The following is a 23,543-nucleotide window of genomic DNA, read 5'->3' on the forward strand; positions in this document are numbered from 1 at the left end:
GGATGAACACAGCAGGCCAAGTGCTCCTGAGATGCTGCTTGGCCTGCTGTGTTCATCCAGCCTCACATTTTATTACAAAGGAAAATGAGTGCAGCTTTGGGGGCTCTTGCTCCTACACAATATCTACAGAGTAGAATAATTGAAAATAAATTCAGTTAACGCAGCATCACAGGTTTTGTGAAAGCAACAGTAAAGCGAATGGATAAATCCCCAATTAAGAGTAAGATTGCGATCATGGGGCAGAGACAGTTCAACAGAATGTGTTAGTACCTGAGAGCAGTGGTGTGTTGCCTGAAGAATGTAGCAGTTCAGAATTCATTGGTGCTGATCATTAACTTCAGTCGTTCGGGAGAAGTGTCCAAACAGCAAATTGTTTTATTGGGGGTGGGGGTTTAGCTGGAGTTAATTTTCTCCCAAAAGATTGAGAGGTTTGAGTGCAGACTGCAAGCATTGTGCACTGAAAATGGGCATGACCAGTCAAAATATATGTCCTTAATTAATGATTTATATTCTTAAGCTGAATTTTGAAACATACCAACTCCAGTGGCCAACGTCTGTATTCCTGAAAATTAAATTGGAGCTATCACTTGCATGTCTTTTAAAAGACCTGATTGACTCGGTAGTTCAAGTGGGTTCCAGAAAGCCTGGACTGGCTTTCAATTTGTAAGGTAAATTTAATAGTAAATGCTTTCCTAGAATATTTTTGACAACACTACATTTGCTTCTGTTCTGGCTGCCTCCACAAGACCTTAATCTAAGGAGCTCCAAAGTATAACAAGAGCTTGTAGGTTTCTGCATTTATTTATTCACGGGATGAGGGCATCACTGGCTAGGCAGCATTTATTGCCCGTCCCGCATTGCCCAGAGGGCAGTTTACCACGTTGCTCTGGATCTGGAGTCAAATGTAGGCTAATAACCAGGTAAGGATGGCAGTTTCCTTCCCTTCAAAAGACATTAATGAACCAGATGGGTTTTTCCGACAATGGATTCATGGTTATCATTGGATTCTTGAATTCAAATCCCACCATCTGCCGTGGTAGGGTTCAAACCCGGAACCTGGATTAACCATCCAGCGATAATACCACTAGGCCATCACCTACCCTAACAGGAGTTGAGTCCCAGTAGCAACTAAACAATCAGAACTCGCACTCCTTATGAGAGAGAGCTTGAATGATGAGCGATTGTCCCGGGCAAAGCAGCTGGCTTGGTCAGCACCCCATCCATTACGTCAACCACTGCACAGTGTCAGCAGTGAGAAGCAGTACAACAGGGGAGAGATTGCATGGTTTGGTGGAACAGGGAGATTTGAGCGTTTTTGCTTGTGATTTGCAAAGTTAGTCTGCAGATGTAGCAAGTGATTAGGAAGGCAAATGGAATGTCAAAAGGGACGGGGTGGAGAAGTTTTGCTGTGGCTGCGACGGTGTTGGTGATACCACATCTCTGTGCGCAGTTTTGATTTCCTCATTGAGGGGAGAAAAGAAATCATTGTGTTGCATGAACCTTCACTGAACTAATGTCTCTCATGTGCTTGCGATGAAAAGCTGAACCTATAAAGAAAATTTGAACAGATGACCCGATCCCCACTGGAGTTTAGAAGAATGAGAGGAATGGACTCTTGTGGTGCGATTATAATGTCCTTACCTCTGAGGCAGGAGGCCCAGGTTCACATCCCCTTGCCTGCTCCAGAGGTGTGTATTAACATCTATGAATGAGTTGATTAGGAAATACATAAAAGAATGAGAGGGAATCTCGGTGAAACATGTAAGATCTTGAGGGGACTGAATAGATTGGTTACAGGGGGGATGTTGGCTCATGGAGAGTTAGAGGTCATGGCTTAAGCATAAGTGGACTCCCTTTTATGACAGATGAGGAGTGTTTTTTTTTCCCTTTTTGAGGGTCATTAGAGAGTAGAGCCCCAGAAGGCAATGGAGGCTGTACTTTTAAACTTACTCAAGGCTGAGTTAGATTTTTGATAGACAGCGCTATGAAGGGGAAGAATTGTCGAACCCTTCTGATAATTAAACCAAAACATCAGCCCCATTCTGTTATGGCAGGAGTAGAGGTTTCCTTCTAATAATTAAACCCCAAGCCCCCAGAGAAGGTCACTTTGCCCCTCATAATCTGTTAAGTATGGTTAAATGAAAGGAATCCCTGATACTCGTTTTACAAGTAACAAGTAACTATTTATTTATTTAACCCGAACAATGAACAATTTAACAGAATTGCTAACAAACTGAACAATTCCCCCCCTAACTACTAACTATTCCCTAACTGAACTAAATTCTGCTAGTATGCTGTTCCAATAAATACAGATCCCACTTATATAAATCCAAATAATAAGACAACAGTAAATTAAAACTTAATCTCTTAATGTTTATGCAGAATGAGTCTTCAAGAATGCTCTGCCTTCTCCACTATCTCTCCAGCCTTTCTTCTGCTGATCCTGCTGTCAGGGATGTTTTCTTTGTAATTTTTCTGTTAGGATGGTTAGCTGGAAGTGCTGTGGTACCTTTTGTGGTGCTTTTCTTAGGGAGCTTAGTGATTTTGTGTGAGAGCTACATATTTATTCCTCAGGTGGCAGGTTGGCTCTCACCCCTTCAGATGGCAGTTAGCTCTCTCTGCCAATTTTCCAAATGCCCTCTTTTCTAACCTTGATGACCCATCCATTTTGTACACTAGGATTGTTCCCCCATTGTCAACACCATCAGATTTAAATTCAATTGGCTTTCAGTTTCTAAGTGCTTGGTTTAAATTAATTGGCTGATTTAAGATGGTTGCTAAAGCATCAAAACAAGCCTAGATTTTCAATTAAACAGCCAATCGATACATGTTTCAATTTTTAGAACTAACTGTAATCTGCAACAGTTTACATGCCCACTTTCTACATAAATCTCTAAGCTCAGAAAAGCACTTTATCTCTTAAAGGGACCAAACACTCCCTCTTCCTATCATTTTTACAAACAAATTCTAGCTTCCTGCCTTCCACTTTGTGGGTACCCCACACAATTCCATTACAATAAGGAAGTCAAGAGTGATAGGGATGTAGACAGGAAAATGAACTTGAGACCACAACCAGAACTGTCACCATGTTATTGCAGGGTGGAACAGATTAAAGGCTGAATTGCCTATTACTCTTCCTAGGTCCTATGTCTCTGTGTCTCTACGGGATATACTGCAGCAACTCACTAATCCCTCGTCAACAGCAGCTATAACCTCAAGCTCGATTATCGAGAAAAACAAGGACGGCAGGTACAGGGGAACACCAGCCCCTGCAAGTTCCCCTCCCAACCCAATCACCATCCTGACTTAGAAATATCTGGCTTTCACTTTCTTCAGAATCACTGGGTCAAAATCTTGGAGTGCCCTCCCTAACACCATTGTGGGGTGTCCCTGAACCCCTCTGGCTGCAGGGGCTTAAAAAGGTTCACCACCACCTTCTCCAGGCCAACTAAGGATGGGGCAATTAGTCCTGGTACACTCTCTCATCCCAAAGAAAAATGTTATGGTAATTGGTCGAGGGATTTTCAAGCCAAGCCCAGACATTACTGTCCTATGCATGTAGGGGCGCACCTTTCTAGCGACAGGTCATTTCCTAGTGAATAAGACTGGGATCCCTACCTGGACTGATTTTTGCTTCTGACTTCTACCCCCCCCCCCCCCCCCCCCCACCGCCTCCCTCTCCAGCTTGTTGCCAGAGTGCCTCCTAACCATTCCCAATCTGGAAATGACTAACCCAGCACATGCTGGGTATCAATTAGGGCCATTGGGTTCCAGCTATTACTTACCTGCATCAGAAGAGCCACAGGGGAACCTTCGTCCAAGGGTTACGCTTCTTAGTTAATGAATACAAAATACCAGTACATATTACTAACTCCTGTCCTACCTCTGTCCTCTCTCTGTTGACAGAACAAAAATGGATCACAGGAGGACAGTTTGAGGTCAAGCTATTCATTTCTCTAAAGTTAACAGCGGTTAGAGATTATCGTGGGCAGCCCTGTCCCCCTGAAGAACTCTGAACGGGAATTTCACAGTCCTGATGGCTGAGCCATCATTTAACACTCATTCTCGAGTTCCCATAATAACAGCTGATTTCCTTCAGATTACACCCAGTTCGGTTTACAATGTGTGACACTGAAAGGCTTGTCCTATCACCCACTCACTTTGAATGTAGCGCTGATCTTGTCAGATTTTACAGCAGATGACTGTTGGGACTGTGCTTTGCCTAAGCTGCAGCAGGGCCCTTTTAGCCGCTATCTAGTAATTCTGTGAGAGTTGGATTCGTCTAGCTGTGACTACTCACACTTTTTTGGCATTTGCAGTTTTCCACAGATGAGGAATAGATATGTGGGAGTTGTCTAGACGATCAGTCCAGTGTAACACCACAAATCCTCACCCCACTTTCCTTGATGGAAATCACGAAGTGTGGGAATGGACCAGGAGATCCTCCTGGTCTAGCTGTGGAAGTTACAGACAATGAGTGTCAAATATGTCATTCATCCTGACGTATATGATAGCGTCATCCTTTATTTCCTGCTTCCCACTATTCCTAGAATTCCCCTTACTAGTTCAGATTACGTGTCTCCCTTACAAGGAAAATGGCACATTTTTTAAAATCCTTTGATTCACATGAATAATGTCCATTGTGATTAATACCAAGTCTCTGAAGAAACAATCGTGCACTAGAGGAGGCTTTTCATTGGAATTTGGAAGAATATGGGGGAATCTTGCAGAAAAATTATGAAGGAATAGTTAAGATAGAAGCAGGGAGGCTGTTTCCACTGGTGGGAGAAACTAGAACAAGGCAGCATAGTGTCAGTTTAAGGGGGAGCACGCTTAGGACTGAGTTGAGGAGGAACTTCTTCACCCAAAGGGTTGTGAATCTGTGGAATTGCCTGCCCAGTGAGGCAGTTGAGGCTACTTTGTTTTTAAGGCAAAGATAGATTTTTTTTTAAAGGTATCGAGGGTTGTGGTAAGTGGAGCTGAGTCCATGAAAAGATCAGCCATGATTTTACTGAATGATAGAGCAGGCTCAAGGGGCCAGATGGCTGCCTCCTCCTATTTCTTATGTTCTTATTGGCTCACCAGCCAATTGCCATGGAAACAAGCAACAGATTCCGGGCTAACACTCCCTGGGTCTGGGCAAGTTGCTGAGTCCAGGCCTGGTACCACATACTAAGGCCTTCATTGACTATGCTGCTATGAAACTAGGGGACACAGTGGATGGAAGGTTTAGTGAGGTTCTGCCTTATTCTTGAGCTTTTTCATTTATGGTGTACAGTGATGAGCAGTGTAACTGTGCCCTATTAGCAAATGGTCTAATATCTGTCAGATAAGCCGCACTGCTAAGAAATTGTTCTTTCACATTTTCTCTTCTTTTCTGGAAGTGATGATTGTTTGCAGGTTCTACAAGCATTTCTCCCATAAAACATTCGTGAAGGCCATTGAGCCTGCTCCACAATTCAATGAGACCACGGAATATCTGATCATTCTCAACTTCATTTTCCTGCCTTCTTTTCTTTGACCGCGATTCCCTTCCTGATTTAAAAATTATTGAGATTGCCAACAGCTGCCACTCTGCTTCCTTGGCTTGTTTTCAATTAAAGTAAAAATATCGAGTTAACACCAGATCATTGAGAATGTACGTGGAGCTCTGTGTACACGAACAGTGCCCATTAGCACATTAAATGGCCTAAATATGCAGAGCAGTCAATCAATCCTCTGGCCCACGGAGTGTACTTCTACCTGTAAAACTGACACAGCCACCAAGTTATACAGGATCATGCACAGGTTTTCTGTAATTGTATAAAACAAAGATCTGGAAACAAATAAAACCAGAAATTGCTGGAGAAACTCTGCCGGTTTGGCAGCATCTGTGGAGAGAGAAAGCAAAGTTAACATTCAGGTCCAAAGATTCTTATTTAGAACTGATGTCAACAACAGAGTCTTGTCCAGGGAATGAGAACATACAAAGGAAGACCTGGAATAAGTTGTTTAGCCCAATGAGTCTGCGTCACCAGCCAGTGATCAAGACAATGGCTGAAGTACTAAAGCTCTCAACTTCACTTTTCTGTGTGTTTCCCATCATCCCTGACTCCTTATGTCTAACTCAGCCCCGAATATATCCAATGGCCACTGTTCTGTGGGGCAAAAATTCCAAATGTTAGCCATCATCTGAGACCAGAAATTCCACCTCAGCTTCACCTGGTATCTTATACAAATACTCTGTTTTTTTTAAAGTAAGTTGTTCTAGATTCTTCCACAACGCGAAACGCCAATCCAGCATTTACCCTGTTAGACTCACTCAGAATCCTGGATGGTGGTGATGTTGTTTTTTACATCACCGACCTGCTTGTTCGTGAATAATTTTAGTGAGGACAGGCACAATTTTTCATGCCCACCATGGTTATCCAGCTGTCAGATGCGAGCGGTAGAGAGAAGTGGCCCACTCATTAGAAGTCCAGCTATTTTTTTAAACAACCTGCCCTGATGTGTGACAACACAACTCGGGAGCAGGTGGGACTTGAACCTGAGCCTCAGATGAGACTAAGATTTAGGAACAGAAGCAGAATTCCGATCCATTCTGTAATGCTTCACTGTTCAATGAGGTCACACCTGATCTGATAACCACCAACTCCACTTTCCTGCCTTCAACCCTTGATTCATTTTCTTCAACCGAATCATTTATCTATGCTGCAAATAACAATGGACCCAACACTGATTCCTGCAGCGTACCATTAGTTACAAGTGGTCATCCTGAAACTGGCCCCCTTATCCCAACTCGCTGTCTTCTATTACTTAGCCAATCCTCTATCTGTGCTAAAGTGCTCCCTTCAACACCACAGGGCCTTAGAAACATAGAAAATGGGAGCAAGAGTAGGCCATTCGGCCTTTTGAAATCTGTTCTGTCATTCGGCATGAACGTGGCTGATTAACCAACTCAGTCGACTATCCCCAACACTCTTCCCATGCCCTGTGATCCCTTAAGCCAGAAGAACTGTATGCAGTTTCATCTTGAAGATATTCTGTTTTATCCTTGATAACAAAGTGTGAGGCTGGAAGAACACATCAGGCCAAGTAGCATCTTAGGAGCACCAAAGCTGTTGTTTCGGGCCTAGACCCTTCATCAGAAAAGGGGGAGGGGGAGAGGCTTCTGAAATAAATAGGGAGAGAGGGGGAGGTGGATCGAAGATAAGGAGATAGGTGGAGAGGAGACAGACAAGTTAAGGGGGCGGGGATGGAGCCTGGGCCTCCTGCAGTGCCACAATGATGCCACCCGAAGGTTGCAGGAACAACTCATATAACACTTGGGAACCCTGAAGCCCAATGGTGTCAATGTGGATTTCACCAGCTTCAAAATCTCCCCTCCCCCTACCGCATCCCAAAACCAGCCCAGCTCTTCCACGCCTCATTAACCTGTTCTTCCTCTCACCTATCCCCTCCTCCCAACTCAAGCCAAACCTCCATTTCCCACCTTCTAACCTCACCCCGCACCAGTGGCCTGTCCGTCCTCCCCAGAATGACCTATCCCCTCCCTACCTCCCCACGTACACTCACCTCTACAGGCTCCATCCCCACCCCCACCCCTTTAACTTGTCTGCCTCCTCTCCACCTATTTTCTCCTCTATCCATCTTCGATTCACCTCTCCCTCTCTCCGTATTTATTCCAGAACCCTCTCCCCATCCCCCTTTTCTGATGAAGGGTCTAGGCCCAAAACGTCAGCTTTCGTGCTCCTGAGATGCTGCTTGGCCTGCTGTGTTCATCCAGCTTCACACTTTGTTATCTCGGATTCTCCAGCATCTGCAGTTCCCATTAGCTCTGTTTTATCCTTTACCATTTTCTGTGGTAGAGAGTTACACAGGCTCTCCATTCTCTGGGTGAAAAAAGGCCTCATTTCTTTCTTATCTCATTAAGTAGCCTAATTGGTGGAACCTTATCAAATGCCTTCAGGAAATCCAAATACATTACATCTTCTGCATCCCTTTCATCTAAACTACTCCTCCAAAGAATTCTGGTAAATTTGTTGGGCAGGGTTTCACCTTTTGTGAGGCCATGCTGACTCTAGAATTGTAGAAACCCTAAAGTGCAGAAAGAGGCCATTTGGTCCATCGAGTCTGCACTGACTGTCCGAAGAGCAGCTCACCAAGACCCACCCTATCCCCACAATCCCACATTTACCCTGGTTGATGCACCTTGCCTGCCCATCCCTGGACCCTATGGGCAGTTTAGCATGGCCAATCCACCCTAACCTACATATCTCTGGACCTTGTTTGATCATACAATGAATTTCCAAACACCCTGTTATTATGAGTTTGCACCAGCGTTATGCCATGGGAGCTTATCATTAGAAACATCAAAGCAAAAAGGAATGAAAAATAGAGGAAAACAGGAAAATGTTTTTGAAGCTTTCTCAGTTTGTCATGCACTGGCACATTGGAAAAACATCCCTATCTGCTGTTCATCAGCTACCTCCGGCAAGAAATGCCATTGTGCATTCCTGCAGCCTCTCACCGTCTGTGCTTTTACACTCCTGTTGCCTTCTGGTTAAAGTTCTCAGGTAGATAACAGGGTATGCTGCAATCCTACTGTCTGCTCATGTGTGACATACACTGTAACAGCGTAAGTGACACAAAACACAGGCAAAAGCACAGTGATAGGCATCACAGGAAGCAGGAAGAGAGGTGGTACACCCAGATTCAGTTTTATCTCTGGAAAGGTGAGGTGGGGGGTGGGGGGATGTGAGGAAGGGAGGCTGGTTGATGGTAGACAATCGGAGCACTTGGCCTGCTATGTTTATCCAGCTCCACACTTTGTTATCTCACAATGTTATTGAACGGTTAGTTCAGGGCTGTGATTCTGAGCAGCTTGCTGAGTGTTTTGCTTATTGCTATTTTTACTTCACCCACCATTTTTAAAACCCATGTGAGGTTTATGATTGAGAGAGGTTTCTTTTTGCCTGCTTGACGTTGTGCTTCTGCAGGGGAACAGATCCTGGTCTTTCTGACTCCTGGTGCTGCCTGTCTCCTTCCTCTGTACGTGACTCAGTCAGTTAATTCACTTTCAGTGTAAAATACTCACCAGTTTCTGTATCAGTTCTGCAACCGAATGATCCAGGTTCCCTGGAGATTAAGCTTTGGCAGAACAAATGGGAACAGGCTGACCTGGTGATATTAGATTCTGGAGTTTTTGTGGGACCTCTAATTCTCAAAGAGGATTCTAGTCATCGGTGAAGTGTTTTTCTTTGTTAATCCTCCCTTGATTTTTCCCTCCCCTCGTGAAGGTACTCCTGCAGACTTCTCCAATTAAAAGTATGGCACTGAGTAGTGTTGTAGATTAGAGGTTCGAGTACATAGTTCTTTAAAAGTTGTGTCACAGGTAGACAGTGTGGTTAAGGTGTTTAGCACGCTTGTCTTCATTGCTCATTCCTGTATAGGAACTGGGATGTCATTTTGAGGTTGTGCAGGACGTTGGTGAGGCAGGGTCTTTTGGAGCGCTGTGTCCATTTGAGTTTGCCTTGTTTTTAGGAGATTATTAAGCTGGAGAGGGTTCAGCAAAGATTTATCAGGATGTTGCCAGGAGTGGAAGGTTTGAGTGGAAGGGAGAGCTAGAAAGGCTGGGAGATTTCACTGGAGTGTAGGAGGTTGACGGTGACCTATTATAGAGGTTTATAAAATCATGAGGGGGATCAATAAGGTGAATGGCAGGTGTCTTCCCCAGAATGGGGGAGTTCTAAAGTAGGGGGCATATTTTTAAGGAGAGAGATTTACAAATGACATGAGGGGCAAAAGTTTTTACACAGAGAAGTGGTTCGTGTGTGGAATGAACTTCCAGAGGAAGTGATGGATGTGGGTACAATCACAACATTTCGGACAAGTACATGAATAGGGAATGTTTGGGGGATATGGGCCAGGAGCAGGCAGGTGGGACTAGTTTATTTTGGGATTATGGTCAGCGTGGACTGGTTGAACTGAAGGGTCTGTTTCCATGCTGGATGACTCTATGACTGCATTAAGTCCAACTCCACCGCTAATGGGCAGGTGACATCCTTTGTCCTTCCTCCTGAAAGCTGACTGAAGTGCTTTGGGATGCTGAAGGCGCTACATAAATGTACAACATTTTATATGACAGGGGGACATCACAGTCAAGCCTTCTACAAGTGGACTCTAGCATTCATTGGGCAGTGACCGAAAGTGGAAAATTGTGCTGGATCTTTTTCCCCACCAAGGACAATTTGAGACCCCTGGTTTCTCTCCCTTTGGAGACGGGCTGACTTGTCACTGAGGAAAAAGACTCTTTTATCTTGTCTGCTGAGCAACACTGAGGGCTGCGTTCAGCTCTGCCATCCTCCAGGGTTCACCCTACGCCAGGAGACAGTGTGATCCTTCAGTAGGTCACAGTGAACTCTTTTGTTTTTCTTCTTCTTCAGGTGTGCGATAACCCAGCCAGTTTGCACTTGATGGGGGTGTCTGTGACAACTTGTGTATCTTAAACTGCTGTGATTGTTTATTGACACAGAATCTCGTTTGTGAAGAAATCCTGTCGGTTTGAGGTAGACGCACTTAATCCCGTGGAGTCGAAAGATGAAATACCTTTGCAAACACTTGAACAGTGTTGGTGTGTGAAGCAGGCCCCAGTTTCCTGACGCTGACCTGGATTTTGATTGGTCTTGTCACTCCCTTATGAAACCCCTCTCTCTCCCTCAATTCCTTTCTAGGGCCTGCTCTTGTCAAGCAACAGAGCTGTATCTCTTTTTCTTTGGTTATTTTTAATGCTATGACCAATCGGATTTGGATCAGGCAATTTAACGCCTATACATGTTTGTTTAGGTTGGGTTGTCTCTGACGAGAGTCGTATATTAGAGGTGTGAGGTTGCAGCTGTGCTGAATTCCCATCTATAGTTTTTTTACTTAAAAATTCTTGGAAGTGCCTCCTCTCTCGATCAAGCGCACTGTGCAATTTTGAAGTCAGGAGTTTCATTTTCATTGGGCAGAGCCCCAATGAGATCCTGCAGTAAAGCGGTGATTTCTTACTGCCCGCCTGTTTGTGTTTATTTATGAAGTATCACCCTCAACCGTGTACCTCTGCCTGTGCCTGCTGTAGAAATCCTGTCCAGTCGGAGTGAATGACAAGCTGGGGCCCCCCTCCTGTAAGTGTGGCATTGCCCTTAATTGTCAGACCAGAGACAGCATCTGATTTGGACATCGACGCGCGCACCCGATGCACATAGGCACATGCGCACACAGACACACGTGCACGCACATTGGCATGCACAGAGACAAAAACACGTAATGAAATGAGGCTGGGTGAACACAGCAGGCCCAGCAGCATCTCAGGAGCACAAAAGCTGACGTCTCAGGCCTAGAGCCTTCTTCAGAGAGGGGGATAGGGTGAGGGTTCTGGAATAAATAGGCAGAGAGGGGGAGGCGGACCGAAGATGGAGAGAAAAGAAGATAGGTGGAGAGGAGAGTATAGGTGGGGACGTAGGAAGGGGATAGGTCAGTCCAGGGAAGACGGACAGGTCAAGGAGGTGGGATGAGGTTAGTAGGTAGGAAATGGAGGTGCGGCTTGGGGTGGGAGGAAGGGATGGGTGAGAGGAAGAACAGGTTAGGGAGGCAAAGACAGGTTAGACTGGTTTTGGGATGCGGTGGGGGAAGGGGAGATTTTGAAGCTGGTGAAGTCCACATTGATACCATTGGGCTGCAGGGTTCCCAAGCGGAATATGACTTGCTGTTACTGCAACCTTTGGGTGGCATCATTGTGGCACTGCAGGAGGCCCGTGATGCACATGACATCTAAAGAATGGGAGGGGGAGTGGAAATGGTTTGCGACCGGGAGGTGCAGTTGTTTATTGCGAACCGAGCGGAGGTGTTTGCAAAGCGGTCCCCAGGCCTCCACTTGGTTTCCCCAATGTAGAGGAAGCCACACCGGGTACAGTGGATGCAGTATACCACATTGGCAGATGTGCAGGTGAACCTCTGCTTAATGTGGAACGTCATCTTGGGGCCTGGGATAGGGGTGATTGAGGAGGTGTGGGGGCAAGTGTAGCATTTCCTGCTGTTGCAGGGGAAGGTGCCGGGTGTGGTTGGGTCTCATCCCACCTCCTTGACCTGTCCGTCTTCCCTGGACTGACCTATCCCCTCCCTACCTCCCCACCTATACTCTCCTCTCCACCTATCTTCTTTTCTCTCCATCTTCGGTCCGCCTCCCCCTCCCTCTTTTTTCCAGAACCCTCACCCCATCCCCCTCTCTGATGAACGGTCTAGGCCCGAAATGTCAGCTTTTGTGCTCCTGAGATGCTGCTGGGCCTGCTGTGTTCATCCAGCCTCACATTTCATTATCTTGGATTCTCCAGCATCTGCAGTTCCCATTATCACTGAGAAAAACACGTACACGTTTGTATCGGTGTGCACGCTTGAACACACAGAGACACACCGACACGCGTATACACGCATACACTGTCCCATTTCCTGACATGACCGGGTGGAGCTGGAATGTCATTGCCTGGAGATGGGCCCCCAGGGTTATTTTGAGGGGTGGGTGGTCCCTCTCTGCCTGCTTGGTGAGGAGCATTCCCCCTTCACACTGCTAGCCTGGCTGCTTTTGTTTCTTTGAATGCTTGTTTGTAAAAGTTGGCAAGAGGGCATCTGGTTTTGGAAGTGCCCTCACAGCTACAGCCGATGGGCTACAGTGTCTCATTGGTAAGGGAGCCTGCCTTCCTGTAGAATTACGGGGGTGCCCCGTGTGAAAGACCTGAAGGAAGGGAACGTGTTCAGGTCCTAGAAACAATCCCAATTCAAGCCTCCCAGCCACTGAAGTGAAAACCAAGCCACAGGGGCTGGTCCTGGATAATGTTTTATATGTTATGTGGATTATATATGCTCAGGCCTCCAGAGTGTGACTTGAACCCACAACCTACTGCCAGAGGTGAGACAACTGACTTCTTTAATCACTGCTCCATGTGCCTGGAAAGTGCTGTCTCATCCAGTCAGCGCTCATGGGGCGTGCTCAGGCCATTTCTCTGTAGCACTGAGCTTAATTCTGACTTCGCCCCTGATCATGCTCCTGCCCAAACCTCTGTCTGTTCCTTCACCCAGGCCCCATGTACTGATCCTATCGCAGGTGAGACCAACCATTTGTTGCTAAGCCCACATCAAACGATGGAGAAGAGGGCAGATTGCAAATCATTGCCTGCACAATTTTCGGAGGGAAATTTATCTTTTAATATGAAGGACAGGCGAAGCGCATTTTATGAGCTTATATCAACACAGAGCGTTGATTGCTGCTGCTGACTGTGAGGTAAGTATTTTGGGCTGAGGGAACAGGAGTTAGAGACACCTCCTCGCAGCTCGGTAATGTTGGTGGTTGTCTTCGGGCCAACTTGTATACGCTGAGGAGCTCCTGAATTCCTCTTGTGAAAGACGCTCTTTGAGTCTGCTGACAGTCCTGTGGATGAGGCAGTGAATTTGTAGCTCAAATCTACCGCAGACCACAAGGCCCCAAGCTGGGCCACTTCATCACTCCCCTGCGCTGAAAGACGGGCCTTTTTATAAGGCCAGCAAGATGGATTCTGGGGTTCCCTCCCCCACCCCACTCCCCAGAACTCCAGGAAAAGAGGGGAAAATGTTTTTCTCTGGAAAAACAGCAGTAAAAAAACTGGAGAGGAAATAGAATCCAGGAGTGTGAGGTGATTCTGTACCAGTCAAACATGATTTATTGATCTCGCTATCAAACTGCCGCCTCACAAAAGAAGACATTCTAACCAGGGCAAGTATTATCCATGTGCTAGAGCAGTGGCTGGCTGTTTTCATTATTAACCTTTAGCTCTTCACAGTCTTTTCTCCCAGTGAGTGACAGTAGTGCCCTCCTCGTCACTATAAATGTCAGAACATGTTAAAATCAAAAGGGTTCAGCGAAGATTTACAAGGATTTTGCCAGGGTTGGAGGGTTTAGCTACAGGGAGAGGCTGAATAGGCTGGAGCTATTTTACCTGGAGTGTTGGAGGCTGAGGGGTTTCTAATGTCATGAGGGGTATGCATAGGGTGAACAGCCAAGGTCTTTTTCCCCAGGTAGGAGAAGATAAACTAGAGGGGCATAGGTTTAGGGTGAGAGGGAAAAGATTAAAAAAGGACCCAAAAGCTAACGTTTTCATGCAGAGGGTGGTGCGGGTATGGAATGAGCTGCCAGAGGAGGTGGTGGAGGCTGGTACAATTACAGCATTTAAAAGGCATCTGGATGGGGACATGAATAGGAAGGGTTTAGAGGGAAATGGGCTAAATGCTGACAAATGGGACTAGATTAATTTAGGATATCTGGTCAGCATGGCTGAGTTGGACTGAAGGGTGTGTTTCCATGCTGTAGAGCTCTGTGACTCTGTGACGGAGGTATATGTGACAGATTATCATTTGTGGAAATCAGAATTTATAGAAGAGCCCAAATCTCTCCAGAGGGCTGGTGGAGATTATACATACAGGCCTCAGAATGGTTTGACAACCAAGATAAGCGTCAAAGGGAAGCCATTGCTTGCTTGCGAGTTGCTGTCAGAGCTCACAGGGATGTTAGAGAAATGGGACTTGCTACAAGTCAAGGCACTGACAACAGATTCTCATGTTTGCTGTTCTCCCGCTGACATAGTTAAATCTAAAACAGACTGTTCACTTGCCGTGCTGCAGTCCATCGTATCTTCGTTTCAGTGTCTGTGACTGTGTGAAGCAAGATAGTAGGCCGAGGGTCAGTTTATTTACGGGAGGTTCCCAGGGTTGTGAGTTTTGCAGGAGTGAGTGGTTATGTCTCAGTTTGGATTTTGTATCAAATTGTGACTCCAGCTCAACAGTCAACAAACCACATCTGGTCCACTGGAATGCCTGGTCCATAGTTCACTCAAATACTGGGCTCAGCTCCACAATCCTCTTCCTGTACTGAACAATCTGCCCTTGTGCGACAAGCCAATGGGATCTGGTCAGATTACACCACTCCCACTGGAATGGAGTCCTGTTCTTAGCCTGGCCCCATACACCTCCGCAGGGACCAGATATCTTTACCTCCCCCTTCCCCTCACCCTTCCACCCCCCTCCCCTCACCCCTCACCCCTCCCCCCTCCCCCTCACCCCTCCCCCCCTCCCTCTCCCCACCCTTCCCCCCCCCTCCCCACCCTTCCCCCCCCCTCCCTCTCCCCACCCTTCCACCCCCCTCTCCCCACCCTTCCCCCCCTCCCTCTCCCCACTTCCCTCTCTCCCCCTCCTGTTCCCACGCCTCCCCCTCTCCCCCTCCAGTTTCCTCTTCCCGACCGTCCCCTTCTCTCTCTCCTACCCTCTCTTCCCCACTCCCCCTGTCCCTCTTCTGACCCTAGTCTCATCTCTGCTGTCCACCCCTCCCCTCTCTACTCTTGCCCCCTCTCCTCCGCCTCACCCTTCCCCGTCTCCCTCCCTCGCTCCCTCGCTCCCTCCCTCCCTCCCTCGCTCCCTCCCTCCCTCCCTCGCTCCCTCTCTCCCTCCCTCGCTCCCTCCCTGTCTCCTCCTCCCATCCCTGGTTGATCATTCATGCGTTCAAGTGATCCCTGCTGCCTCATCCAAACGACCCTTTTCGGTAGCTTCCAAAGAGTATCAATGGTCTGTTGCACTACGTGGTGCATCGCAGTGCCAATTTGACGTCTCTCCCACGCCTGATTTCTGGAAGGAGTGGCCTCAGGACACATGACCACGATGACCCTAACTTGCATTTATCTAGCACCTTTAACGAGTGGAATGTCACCAAGCCCTTCAGGGAGGGGGCGAGCAGATGAAACCACTAACGCTGTAGCGACAGCCAGTTCATCTCCGGAATCGGACATCTTCCTTGTTTAACGTCTGAGTAATCCATGGGCCAGTGATTTATTGACTGAGCTTTCTGTAGTCATCCCGATGCCAGAACAATATGTTGAGTTGTTGTGTGTGACATTTCTGCAATAATTTTTGCTGATTTTACTCTCTGCCCTGGGACAACCGAGGGACTGTTTAGCTTCCTCATGGGACTTGAGTTCCCAGACGAGTAGCTGTCTATCCAGCTTTCCATCCCTGAGTTCCAGCTCCATTTCCAGGAAAGATATGAAGCTGTTCCCAGAGTCTGTCGCCAGGTTAGGTTTTGATTTGGCCTTTGACCTTCTAGAAGCGACTGGACTCCCCCTGTCTCTGTTGCTGTTTGGGTGGGGAGGTTGGGGGGTGTTGCTGCTGTGAGAATAAGATACACAACACCTCCATTACCTTCGCTAGCAACATTCCACTGCATGTCTCCTGGAGGTATTTCGGGCTCCAGTCACGATTCTAACCCTGGTGCTGGCAAATCCTCTCTGCTTCCCTGTGAAAACGCACAACTCAGTTCAGATTTATTTCTGTGAGCTGTTTGATTTGTGTCTGGCTCTGTGCCCTGCAATGTGGAGCTTGGATTAACTGAATGGCCTCTTCCTGTGTCATAGTAACTCTGTGGGTTGGCTTTTACTTGGTGTCTAGAGGTTATCCTTCCCCCACCCCAGCTTCAGGGTCCAGGTGGACCCCATTCTCCCTGGTCACCCCTAACAGGCTTCACAGCCATTGGCTCAGGATGAGATCCCAGCATCTGCTTGGTCATCAGGTCCTGGGGTTTGGAATCCAGGCTGGGACACAGGACCTCTCTGCTGCCCTTTCTGTAGGGGTGACTGGCGATAATAAATGTTTGCTGAGCCTGGCTGAGTGAATGGTGGCCAATGCTGGGGAATTGTGCGCTTTGCCTGTGCTGTCCTTGACCGATTCCTGTGACGTTAGGAACAGTCTTAGCAGGAGTTAAAGGAGAACTACCACAAAGCAACAGTAAACATGAATTACTCGACCACATCAAGAGGCCAGTGTTAGTTCAATAGTTCAGTGGCCATTGCAATGAAATGGGTTTGTGCTGATTACTGTACCTGAAGGGCCAAATCTGAAGGTTAATACTGGCACAGGGGAACGGGTTGCATGTTACAGCTGATACCTTGGATTTCAAACTAATTAGTGTTTGGAAATTCACAAACAGGGGTGATAGTTAATTGTAGCACCTTCTACAGAGCAATTGGGCAGCAGAAGATTCTGACTGAAAGCTGGGTGCTCGCTGGTCTGGTCTTTGTCACTGGGCTGGGTGACAGCTCTGCTGGTCTTTGTCACTGCTGCCCTCGAATGGTTAATATGACCCTGGAAACTTTCATTTTTGGAAAAAAAAGAAAGCTAGCCAATAACAAGGAAACAAGGGAGTAAACACATATTTTGCTCAACCACATCTTCCTCTAGAGTGTGGAAACATATTGTGGGATGCGCTGCATTGTGCTCAAACAAATATTTGATTAGAAGCTGCTTCGAGTGAGATTCTCTTTGTGGTTTCCAAATGTCGCGCTCAGCTGCATGGCATGGTTCATTGCTTCTTGATCCACAAACACAGCGATTAGCTTTAAGTGCAGCATTTTCACTGACTATCCTCCCTCTGCCCCAAATACCAGATTGTGGGCATTCCTGGTGCTGAATTCACAACTACCATCGTGATAAATGGACGAACATGATTTTGTTTCAAAGCAAACCTGGGCATTCTGGGTCTGAGACATTTGAACCTCCCAAACTCATTTAGTTAGGGAAGGTGGACATTTAACCAGCTCATTCGTTCCCCATAGGCCTGTTTTCTCCACATTGAAAAGTCATTTTGACCAAGTCCTGAGCAGGTTCGCAAGAATGATCCCAGAGTTGAAGTGCTTGGCATGTGAGGAGCGGTTGAGAACTCTAGGTCTGTACATGATGGAGTCTAGCAGGATGAGGGGGTATCTGATTTGAAAATTGCAGGATACTGAGAGGCTGGGATAGAGTTGGGGTGGAGAAGAATTTTCCATTAGTAGGAAGGACTAGGATCTGAGGGCACAGCCTCAGAGTGAAGAACCGACCCTTTAGAACTGAGATGGGGAGGAATTTCTTCAGCCAGAGGGTGGTGACTCTGTGGAACCCATTCTCCAGAGGGCTGTGTATTTAAGACAGAGGTAGATAAGTAGGTTCTTGATTAGTAAGGGGATCAAGAACTACAGGGAGAAGGGAGGAGAATGGGGTTGAGAAACATATCAGCTATGATCGAAAGGCAGAACATGTTCTCTTGGCTGAATGAGGTAATCCTGCTCCTGTGTCTTTAGTCTTTGACTCCTGCACTGATGCTCCCTGCCCACTGCTGTCTTAGTGAAATGCCTCGATATGTTTCAATGTGCTACCCCAGCTTACACAGGCCTTCCTATGTTTGTGTGATGTGTGTGTTGCTGCCAAGGCCCATTCCTAGTTGTCCTGGAGAAGGTGATAAGCTGCAGTGAGCTTTCTGATGTAGATACACCCGCAACGATGTGAGGGAGGGAATTCCAGGAAGCAAGTGCGTAGGTGAATTTTAAACACTGTGACAAATGAGCAGCAAGAAAAAAAGTATGTCCTCGACAGGACTGAGCTCTCGGGGCCTTCTTGGGGACAGATGTGGAACAGCATCAGCAACGGCCCGTGTCAGTACATGCTCAAGTTCTCTCTGGTCGGAAGTATGGAATAGTCAAGTCTCCTTTGGTGCATGTTTTCAAAGATACTTGTATTATCAGTGCCCCATTTTTTTTTGAGCTATTCCTCATTTCAGAGACTAAACACTCTGTGTAGCAGGGTTAAAGCTGATCTCTTCCACAGGTAAGTCACAGGGGAAGGAGCAGGAGACTGAAGAACACTGTAGCACCACAGCTAACCTGATTCAGTACAATCGCTGGCGCCCTCAGCTTTTACAATTCAGTGCCATAATGGTGATGGAGCTACTGTACATAATCAACTAGTAGCAACTGTGTAGATGTTCAACAATGCCTTTCTGTTCACCCTTGAAGCTTGACTTGGCTTTTAAACAACCTTCTGCTCACTGTATTTTGTACCATTTGTTAATGCACATCATTACTCCCATACAAGACCTTCTTCTCTCTCTCACTCATTCACTCTGGATTTGTAAAACGTAATGTAGCATCAAACTTCAAATGGATTCCACTTCATTGAAAAGAAAATGAATCAGTTCAAAAGGAGGTTGGGTGAGAGTTTGGAGGAAATCAGCTTGCAGCGCTGAGGGAGATAGGAGCTTTTAGAACCAATATGTGGAGGAACTTCTTCACCCAAAGGGTTGTGAGTCTATGAAATTGCCTGCCCTGTGAAGCTGTTGAGGCTTCCTCATTGAATGATTTTAAAGCTAAGTTAGATAATTTTTTCAACAGTAAAGGAATTATGGGTTATGGTGAGAGGGTGGGTAGGAGGAGCTGAGTCCATGAAAAGATCAGCCATGATCTTATTGAATGGTGGAGCAGGCCCGGGGGGCCATATGGCTCTTGGCTCTTATCTTGTTCTTATAGCGCTGTGGGATGGTACTGATTGGATTACTGCACTGAGAGCTGTATGCACTCTGGGCTGAATGGTCACCTGTTGTACCATACCAATACATTTGGGCAGCACAGTGGCTCCGTGGTTGGCACTGCAGCCTCACAGCACCAGGGACCTGGGTTCAATTCTAGCCTCGGGCGACTGTCTGTGTGGAGTTTGCACGTTCTCCCCATGTCTGCGTGGGTTTCCTCCGGGTGCTCCGGTTTCCTCCCACAGTCCAAAGATGTGCAGGCTAGATGGATCAGCCATGCTAAATTGCCTGTAGTGTTCAGGGGGTGTGGGTTAGAGGGGAATGGGTCTGGGTGGGATGCTTCAAGGGGTGACGTGGACTTGTTGGGCCAAAGGGCCTGTTTCCACAGTGTAGGGAATCTAATCTAATCTAATACTATGCCAACCAAAATATTTTACAATCTGAGGGAACTCTAACAGCATTATCTGCAGTTTGCCCATCCCCAATGTTTCTTTCTTCTCCTGTTGATTCTTTGGAAAATGGTTGCGAATTTTACTTTATTTCTGCTTGAACCATGTCCCAATGAGACTTGGATCAAAGACTCTGTCAGCCCATACCCTGTGTTGGTGATAACATTACTGAGGTGCCCTTTCTAAATTATTGACTCCCCAACCAGTGGAAATCAGTTGCCCCAGTTGAACAGAATTTTTGATCACCTTCATCAGTCATGATTTTGCTTTCCTGTCTCAGAGGAAGGCTTAAGGATAAATCACATTACACCATGGGGCCAGGGCAGGTGAGAATTAACGTGCAAGAGGGCCATGAGTTCAAGACCCTGGGATGCTTCTGACTTAATCATTTTGTTGGATTGAATCCATTCCTCATCTGACTGAGACATTCAAACTGTAAGGATGTGAAGCATTGACATTTCCCAACCCGCCCATACGGTCCATATTTCCTGACTTCCGATTGACTAGAAATGCCACTTGTGGAGAATTTATCCAGGCGGGCTCTCCTGACAGGAGGCAGGGCAGGAACACAGAGAGAGAGAGAGAGAGAGAGAGAGAGAGAGAGACAGACAGAATATATTTTAAAACGCAGGAGAATTCTTTGTCAGTTTTTAAACTTGACACTGTCCTCTAGCAGTAAATAATTTCATGCACAAACAGCTCGGTTCTGAAATGTCGGGGTAACGTCTGGATTGCAGATGTGAGTAAATTTATAGAAAATAATAGAAAGATCCAGTTTGTAAGGCAAGTCAAAAAGGTATGTTCCTGAGAGATGGAAGCCTCAAAATCCTGCCTGGTTTGATGGGACAGGTGGTTGCACATCCCAGATTTAATTTGTCCTGTTGTTTTGGTGATGTCATGGAATGATATAGCATGGAAACAGATGTTTTGGTCCAACCAGGCCCCAGCGACCACCCTCCCAACCTAGCCTAGTCCTGTGCTTGGTCCATGCCCCTCCAAACCTTTCCCATTCATGAACTTACCGCTGCATTTTCATGAAGCTCAACAAAAATTCGGATTTTGCATTTAAATAGCGCCTCTGACACAATAACACATCCCTGGTATTTGACAGGAATGCTACACAACAAGATTTGATGCTGAATCAGACGGGGACGTCTTTTTACTGATGATCGAACGGTTGAAGAAAGGAGTTGGCTTGCAGGAGGAGAGAGGTTGAGAGAAGTGCTGTGGATTTGAGAAGTAGGGAGCTCTAGGCTAGGTTTTCCAGAGCTTGGGGTCAAGGCAGCTGAAGGCACAACCATCAATAGAGGAACGATTAAAAATTTAGGCCAAAGCGGTCAGCATAGGAGCAACGCAGAGGTCTTGGGGCATTGCTGGAGGAGTTTACGGATGTAAAAATTGGAGGGGTTTGAAAACCCCTCCATTCACCCTCTGTGCTTGGGCAGTACCAGAGACTTCCAGATCTACTCTGATGTGGATCAGAGGCATGTTTTCGTTGGGTTTCACTCAACAATATATCACAGTTCTAACATCATGGCATTGGACCAGTTGTATTTTCAGTGTGTGCTTACCCTGCCTGCTTCCTTCCTGCTCTGTTCGTTCTGCCTCCCCTCAGTCCAGAGACAAATGGATTTCTGCTGCTTCTCCATCTAACCCCTTAATCTTGGCAGGGAAAGTGCTTGTCACTCAGTTTGAATGTAGTTAAGAGTGAGGCATAGACATAGGGTCCGGTCACTTCGACTCTCTGTAAATGTCTTGAATCTATTTGATATTGATTTATTGTTGTCATGTACTGAAGTACAGTGAAAATTTTTGTTTTGCAAGACGTAGTAGCAGATCGTAGCAAACAAGGACATAAGGCGCTTAGACAAAGTGAGGCCTACCAGGCTATGGCTGTACAGTAGGTGCACAAATGCAAGGTTAACATTGGAAGTGAAATTAGAGAGGTCCATTCAGCAGTCTAATAGCAGCAGGGAAGAAGCTGTACGTGAACCTGTGGTGTGTGTGTGTTCGAGGTTCTGTAGCTTCTGCCGGATGGAAGAGTTTGGAAGAGAGCATTACTGCATGATGCAGGAAAGCTGAGGATTAACAAGATAGCCTAGCAGCCTCAGTGGGCTGATTGGCCCAATCCAGTCCTAGTGTAGGTCTTGAGGTCTTGAGTATCAGACAGTTGTATAGTATGGGGCTGACTGAGGAAAGTAACTGTGGGTTGCTGGCAGTTCTGAGGAAGGGGCACCACACTCAAAACATTAATTCTGACTTTTTCTTCACAGACGCTGCCAGACCTGCTGAGCTTTTCCAGCAACATCTGTTTTTGTTCCTGACTTACAGCATCCACAGTTCTTTTGGCTTTTAACTGTGGGTTGCTAGCCGTTTCACTTTGGATGTGAGAATAACCATGGCAGAATCAGTAACACTGTGGATCTCCATTCTAATCTTTGATATATCAGAATTTAGAAGTTGTCAACATTCAATTGTTTCTATTTTGCAATATGCATAAAACACCTGAAGGCAAACAGTTCCTGAGCTAGAATAAAGATAGTTTTATTTCTACTTTTCAAACAGTCGTGGTTGTATTTCTTTAAAACCTTCAATAATGCAATAAAACCTTTTGAGTGGCTGAAAGGCAGTAACAGCCCCTGAGCAGTAAGTTAGAGAAGAGGTGGAATTTTAGGAGAAAGAACAAAACTATTTTCCTAAAAGTTGTGAGACTTTGTTGCAGATAAACTGGATGTGCTTGTCAGTGGGCATTAGTGAGACAGCAAATTTAGTTTCTCAATAACTTGTCCTGTCAGTCCTTCCAGTAGATGTGTGTAAACTTCTCCAAGCAAATAACTGAGCCAGTTCCAATATTGCTGCATAGATTCTTTGTTGCTCTACTCATATGATGAAAGCTGAAAAGACACAGTGGGTCACCAGTGTTTGTGGAAAGAGGAACAGAGTTAGTGATTCAGAATGCTGATCTTTGTCAAAATTGTCATAGCTTGGAGACGTAGTGAACTCTCAGCAAGAAAAAGACAGAAGGATGGAGAGAAAAAGACAAAAGGACAATCTATTAATACTATTGAATTCTGTAGAAATGCGTTGTATGTAGAAGCAGAGTCAGTTTTTCATTTTTCAAATTGTTATAGAGTCATACAGCATGGAAACAGACCCTTCAGTCCAACCAGTCCATTGCCAAACATAATCTCAAACTAAACTAGTCCCAGCTGCCTGCATCTGGCCTATATCTCTCCAAATCTTCCCTATTCATGTGCTTACCCAAATGTCTTTTAAACTGTACTCACATCCATCACTTCCTGCAGAAGTTTGTTCCACTCACGCACCACTCTGTTTTTTTAAAAAAGAAGCTAACATGTGGTTTTAAAAATCTCTCTCCTCTCACGTTTTAAAAACATTGCCCCTTAGTTTTAAAAGCCCCCACCCTAAGGCAAAGACACTCACCATTAACCCTATCTATACCCCTCATGGTTTTATAAACGTCATCCCTCAACCTCCTGCACTCCAGTGAAACATGTCCCAGCCTATCCAGTCTTTCCTTATAACTCAAACCTTCCATACCTGGAAACATCCTGATAAATCTCTTCTGAACCCTCTCCAGCTAAAATAATATCCTTCTTATAACTGGACGACCAGAACTGGACACAGTGCTCCAGAAGAGATGTCACCAGTGTCCTGTACAACATCAACATAATGTTCCAACTCCTATACTCAAAGGACTGAGCAAT

The 23,543-nt window shown here is 46.1% G+C and overlaps 1 protein-coding gene across 1 annotated transcript in view; it reads left to right on the forward strand.

The window, feature by feature from the left end:
- LOC125447496 (phospholipid phosphatase 3-like) overlaps positions 1-23,543 on the forward strand; it is a 77,807-nt gene that overhangs the window by 21,276 nt on the left and 32,988 nt on the right. The window lies entirely within an intron of this gene.

This window comes from Stegostoma tigrinum, chromosome 35 (assembly GCF_030684315.1).
Source record: "Stegostoma tigrinum isolate sSteTig4 chromosome 35, sSteTig4.hap1, whole genome shotgun sequence".
NCBI classification, from domain to species: Eukaryota; Metazoa; Chordata; class Chondrichthyes; order Orectolobiformes; family Stegostomatidae; genus Stegostoma; species Stegostoma tigrinum.